Genomic DNA, 7,158 nt, shown 5'->3' on the forward strand with positions numbered 1-7,158 from the left:
ACAACACCTACTTGCCAACCTTTTTTTTATTTAATATTACTTTTAAATTATACCGTTCTTATTTATATCTAACAGCATTTTAGACTTTAGTACCTATATCTATATTATATAACTATTGTATTTTTTCCTTTTATTCTTATGTGTCTTGTAATTATTATTTAAATGTTGTATATTATTAATTAACAGCCATTGGCAACAACCTTCTCGCCATAAACTTGCTTAAAAAGAAGTTTAATCAATTATTGTAAATACTATATATCGAAGGCTATACCGCAAAACCTCGTAAATCAATTTTACCGAATATGTAAACTGTTTTATTAACTGTTTTAAATATAATAAATTGGTATTATAGTTACAAGTTTTGGTTTTTGTGTACTATCTTATGAAAATACAGGGAACAATAATTATTATGTTATCAAAATGCACAGTACCTATGTATCCAATTTCGTCTTGCGATGTTTTGCCGCGGCGTAGCCATCGATATAATAATTGTTTATTATTTTGTACTATGTTACAAGGGCTGAGTTTAATAAATTAAATTGAATTATTATTCAATGATATTTTGTTTAATATTATTCAGTAGTTAAAAAGTCTCTATGTATATGTTATTAATATATATAGTTGTTTGCTACCTGCATTATACATTATTATTTATTATAATTTTATTTATGGAGGTACCCATATAATATAATATGTTAAGTAGTAACTCAGTTTTTACAAGCATATGTATTATACATATGTTAAATTGTTGTGCCATAGTATTTATTTACTTTGTATACTACTAATAATAATACAAATAACAACTATCTATCTAAATTGTTATTCCGATCAATGACATCGATATTTGTATCGAACATTAACATTTTTCCTGTACTATGTAAATGTTCGATATGAATAATGTACCATTCATACCTATTTGATTTTTAAAGAGGGATTATTATGTACATCGATATCTATTTTATTGAAATCAACTATGAAAGGTAGGTATAGTTTGTATTTGTATTGTAATCATTGATGGCAATTTTGCAGTTTTTATAATAGGTACCTACTGCTGTATATTATACATAATTAACTGCTTGACGTTTAACGTGAACACAATATTTACTATATTATAATATAAATTATAATATATCCTTCAGTGAGAGGGCAGAAACTTTGCCTGACACAGACATTTTATGAGATAGTAAATTTTTTTTAAATTTATAGGTTCTAACATGGTTGCAACATGTTTTTACCACAATTAATAAATATTTAAAAAAATAAGGTTATAGTGTTACCTGTATAGTAACTCAGTTTTTACAAGCGTACGTAGGTATATAAGTTCAAGCTATAATTAAATTTGTTAAAATTAATATTTTTTCGTGATCTGTATAATAATAAATTATTATAGGAAATAACAGTTATACTAATACTTATGTATAACTGTGTAATGAACAATAATATATAGGCATATTGTTATAGGTACGTTACATGAAGTACGCGGTCTACAATAATTATGAATATAATGTTTTATAATTTTGCAGAAAAGTGTATCGGCTGAAAAGGAAAGGTATTCTTTGACGAACATCGGGTATGCACGTAGGTACGTGCCTATTTATACCTTGTGCCATAGAGAGTATAAAAAATATGAAATGTGCCGTTTTTCTAAGCGTATAACTGTTTAAGTACATAGTACTAGACAGTAGACACTACTACACTAGTATAAGTAATAAATATGTACAACGTTATTATAACATCCAGAACACGACGAATACCTGCTACCACAAGTACGAAAAAAACAGCTTATTGTATTTCATCGAATTGGACACAATTCGAAGGCTGTTCGAATAAAAAACGTTCGTAAGTAGGTACACGACGTGTTTACGTATACGTATACGTATATAGGTCGTAAAATACCACTACACACACGACGCGATCGAAACCATGGCTAGTGGCGTGCTAACATTTAAATTTAACACAAAACAAAAAAGGTGGGTAAGTGGATGTCGCTCTTCTATGCAGTAGGTTACAAGTGGGTCACTGTATAATGGATAGTATTAAATTTGAATTCAATGATATATCACTGTATAAGAAAAATGATTCTGAGTGAAGACGGTATATCATTCATTAGGTTCTTAGACATCGGTATTAGACATATATATATACTTGTCTATGGTATTAAAATAAAAATTGACCTATAATAGGTACCTGTAATAAATTCCAAATTAATCATATCACAATATCCATTAGGTACTTATAACGCGTTATACATCAACAACAAACCGTGATAGTGTTATCGTATACAGAAAATCCTGATATAAACATTCAGTTAAACTTTCAAGTATCTACAGCCATTCGTTTTTTAATTACAACAAAATAAGAAAATCGTTACATGAGAAATCGAATGAATATCAAATGTTGTAAAAATATGGATTTCAAACGCTCATAAAAATTATTTTGACTTGCTAGTAGACATTTTTTTTTTAAAAAAGGTAAACAAAGTTATGAAGAATCTTGTATTACATTTTCAAATCTTAGATTTAAAAAGAAAATTTTTCATGAATTTCTTACTCAAAATAATTTGGAGATTTTCGTCATTTTTACGTATTTTGTCAATATTTGAACTTTAGATGCTTAGAAAAAAAAACTGTGGCTATGGATTTTTAATTTTTTTCATCTGCCTTTGAAACAATATAATAAGAACGTTCTATTATATTTTCAAGCTTTTTTAACCAACAAATAAAATTGTATTCTTATTTATAGAAAAAAAAACTAAAAAAAGTGGAAACTGAAAATGTCCGTAAAGAGCTCAAAATAAATCAAAATATGTGAAAAATGTTATGGTGTATAGAAAATGCTAATATAAACTTTCAGTCAAAATTTTATGTACCTACGGTTGTTTTAGAGTTGTACGAAAAACCAAAATCAATATTCTCGTAAACAGATTTTGCGTAAAAATTCCCGTCTTTACTTAATTTTTCATTTGTTTTTCACATTGGTTTTGAAAACTACTGGAAAAATTTTACTTTCGACCCTCAAAAGTACCAACTAGATTCACTTTCCTATCAGAAAAGATACAGTTGAAGAAAACCCAAGCACTTTTACTATCCTAAAAGGTGAAGACAGACACAAAAAAAAAATTTAAAAATTTAAAAAAAACACACATTGTAAAATCAATACATTTATCGTTCCACTCAAAATTTAAAATTAACTAATATGAAATATATCCATTTTTAACTTAGTAATATAAATAATTTTTCTTATAGCAATAAAAAAACAACAACAATACGATTGTTATATTTCATAACTTTTTTTTGTTTTTTTTTTTAAACACTTAACACTGTGTTATTGTTATTGCCTACAGTCGTGATCAAAAGGTGATACATCTGTCCATGCGGATATGCGATGTTCATGATGAGTTAAGACAGTGTACAGATCAGTCAAAATAATACATCGTCGATCGTCGTCAATCGTAGTCATTAATTTTATTACTTTTTATCACTTATTATAAGGGCTAGGATCTTAATGCCCTAAAACTCTGAATAATGTACTGATAAAATGCACTACCTACGTTATTTTTATTTTTAATAATTTCAATATAAAATTTTATATACCTACATATTTGGTACCTATAAATTATAATATTATACATCACTACATTTTTGTAAAATAGAGTTTTTTGCACATAGAACTGAATGTTTTGGACTTTTTCAATCTGGAAAAACAATTATTTCCATATATTATTATTACATTTTTTTAGACTCTGGGGAGAGTAAAAGTAAATCTAGTTAATGCATCGAAGAGGTGAATTTAAAAAAAAATTATAAAAAAAATAAATGTCTACAAGCTAATCAAATTAAATTTTTATAAGCGTTTGAAGTTCATATTTTTACAAGATCGGATTTTCTTCATGTAGCGATTTTGTTATTTTTTTGTAATTCTACAAAAACGAATAAATGTAAATATATAAATTATGAATATTTTACTGAATGTTTATATTTTCATTTTCTATAAACAAAACAATTTTGACTCTTTTTGAGCTGTTTGAGGACAATTTCAAATTTTATTTTTTTATTTTTTTTTCTATAATTGTCAATGAAATTTTATGTATTTGGTAAATTATATCAAAATTTAAACAATACTTCTGATATATTGCTAAATATCAGTTGAAAAATATTAAAAATATATAGGCACAATTGTTTTTTAAACCAGGCATTTCAAGTTTTCTTTTTGACAATATTTATCAAATTTAAAATTTAAAAATGATTTTGCAGTTCTGTAACCAAATTGTTTCAAAAATATAAAAACACAGTTTTTTTTATAGTTATTTTATGTTCAAATTTGGAGGAAATTATATATTAAACAACCAAGAATAACGATTTCAGTTATTTCGTTATAATTTTATAATATTAATTTAACTTATCGGTTAGCATATTAATAATAAGTACCTAATAACAATATAAATATAAATTTTATATAATATAAATTATCCACACTGACAACTGAATCGTTCTTCATATGCAATTAATCGGAACCAATAAATTATAATCTTACATGAACAAAAGTAAAAAACATTGTTAGGTATATCAATGTGGCTAGGTATATATTTCGATGTATGTAATTTAAATCGATCAACTATTTATTGATGGCATTATGGCAATAATGTCATAGTACCTACTACCTATATAATATTTTAATTATTTTAACTCCTATTTGGAATTTAATATTTTTAAACGTAAATTTCCTGATCGGCGATCACTAGGTAGTAGGTACAATGTATTATTATTTGTTTATGACAAATTAATATATTATATTTGTCATATAATATTACAATATTATTATATGTAGGTACCTTTTATTGTTGTTTATGTGGCGTCAACTGTTTGTTTTTCTCACACAAATGTTTCATAATAATATCAGCAGTGGGTTTTCTTCCGAGATCATAATATTATAATATCGTAGTATCGTGGTATACTCGTCGCATATTTATGTAATGAGTATACTCGCCTATGCGCGGATTTCGTATCTCAACCAGCGGCTCGTCGCTAATATTTTCCTAAAAATGTTTATATGGCCGATATAGGGCTATGGTTCCATCCATAGTATAAATGTATAATACTACGGTTTTCTTAAACTCGGCCTTTACAGGAGTTAATTGTTTCTTTGTCGTACTTTTTTTTTTTTGTTGCCGCCGACCGCCAGCAAAACATCTGCCGGGCGCGGGCCATACCATAGAGACATCGCAGTGCCGCGCGAATAATATAAATGTCGTAATTGCCAGCCGAGCTGTGATCGAGATGAATATTAAATGATAATGTTTCAGTGAACCCAAGCCCCAAGGCAAATAATTTATTTAACTAACTTGCATACTTACGTCTTATCTCTTTTATTAAATTATTATTATTATTACGACGCGGTGAGCCTTCATTTCTCCGTGAAGTCGGCAAGTAGTGTAAGGACGGTTGGTCACACTGGTTTGATGAAGCCGGTCGGGCGGCGCATCGCGGCGGCGGCGACCTCGGGCGCAGCTCGCCGTTCGTCTGGTTCGTCAGTCTTTCGCTTTGGCCTAAGCGTTATCCACGTCGGTTAATTTCACAGTTTTTTTCAACTGGCCGTTTCTCATTTTTGTCGTCTTCGGCATCGCACATAATCACTTCGCTTATCGTCCGTCGACTATATCACCTCTCTCTGCGACATCAACCGTGTTGTAAGTATTAACTATATTTGCAATAACCGAAAAATAAACGATCTTTTGCCTCGTAGCTCGTACATAACAAAACCGAGTCGTACGTATTTTTTTTTTATGGGTAACTCAAAACACGTCGGTAGAGTCGTCGTCACGACGACCGCCGCTCCTCCACAATCATCTCGATACGAATGCTTATTGTTATTATTTTTTTTTTATAGTGCTTAGTGTTGACGTGTCCCACGGTTTGTCAGTCGGCAGAATGGGAACCACTGGAAATTAGACCTTGTGTTCGTTCAGGTGCAACGGTGTTCCCTTTCACCGCCAGCTCGACGACACGTAGACAACAACAACCGTCGCAGCCGCCGCCGCTGCCGTCTCCCCTCCGCGCAACGCCTGACTCGGAATGCCGACTGACGACGTACAATAATTGAACGTGTACTGCGTAGCAGCATCGTATGGCGTCGGTGCACTGCGGACCGGTCGGCCATTTATCTCGAAACTTCACTTCTTCCTCGTCGGTACCTGCTGCTCTGCTGTGTGCGCACTGTGTTCGTCTCGTCGCCTCCAAAAGCCGACGGTGATAGTTTTCCGTTCTGTACGCCATCGGCCGTCATTACATGGACAGGTAATAATATTACGATTAATACAACGCGTTATAATATAATATTATTATTATTAATATTATTATTCTACCGTTCTCATTTTCCGTTGACGCCTGGGTAGTGGTTATGTCGATTTCGCGTATCGGGAAAACACTTGTTTGCGTGCCTTTTGTTTATTTTAACCTTTGTTTATGCTTGGTTAGGTATCATTCCGACAGCGAGAACTTGTATATTCGGTACCGGCGATTGCAGAATTTCAGTCTTGCCATGAAAGCCTGACCTATATCCATATCAACGTCAATGGCTGTTCGTCGTGCAGAGTATCCGGAACTGTTACATTGTTACTGGTTTGCATGTTATAAGTTTAGCCTTTAACCCAAAATATTCTTATGTCATGAATAATGATAATATAAAATACTATTAAAAATAGTTTTATCGTTTTTCATCATATTTGATATGAGCTGATTATTTCTCATGTACAAAATACGTACTAACCAACAGTATGACAATCTTCCGCTATGCACATAGAAATGTATCAAAGAAACACAGTAGAGGGGCCCACATAAGAGGTTCATTGTTTTGAAGGATTAAAATGTTTCTGTGATAACATTAAAATTGAAATATTTATCACTAGATGGTGTATTATTTTCTGAATTCAGAGACATTAAAATGCAATTTTTTGGTTTATTTCACATAAGAGGCTATTAGCTTTGCCCTGAGCAACATCATGTTTAATTTAATGCATTTGCTGGAATTAAAAACCATATAACTTCATTTTGACGAGAAATTCAATATGGTTATGGATCAATGGAATATTAGAAAATATTTAAATTTTATGAATATTAAAATATTCAAGAAACCAATACATTTTTTACTTTGTGGCTATTT

The 7,158-nt window shown here is 30.4% G+C and overlaps 1 long non-coding RNA gene across 1 annotated transcript; it reads left to right on the forward strand.

Moving 5' to 3' along the window:
• The first annotated feature begins 5,508 nt into the window (after nt 1-5,508).
• On the forward strand, nt 5,509-7,045 carry LOC100575911. The gene is made up of 3 exons (XR_119286.4): nt 5,509-5,686; nt 5,887-6,293; nt 6,474-7,045. It is a non-coding gene; the product is annotated as an uncharacterized LOC100575911 (long non-coding RNA).
• Nucleotides 7,046-7,158: the final 113 nt, after the last annotated feature.

The sequence above is a fragment of the Acyrthosiphon pisum genome, chromosome X (genome assembly GCF_005508785.2).
Source record: "Acyrthosiphon pisum isolate AL4f chromosome X, pea_aphid_22Mar2018_4r6ur, whole genome shotgun sequence".
Taxonomy (NCBI): Eukaryota; Metazoa; Arthropoda; class Insecta; order Hemiptera; family Aphididae; genus Acyrthosiphon; species Acyrthosiphon pisum.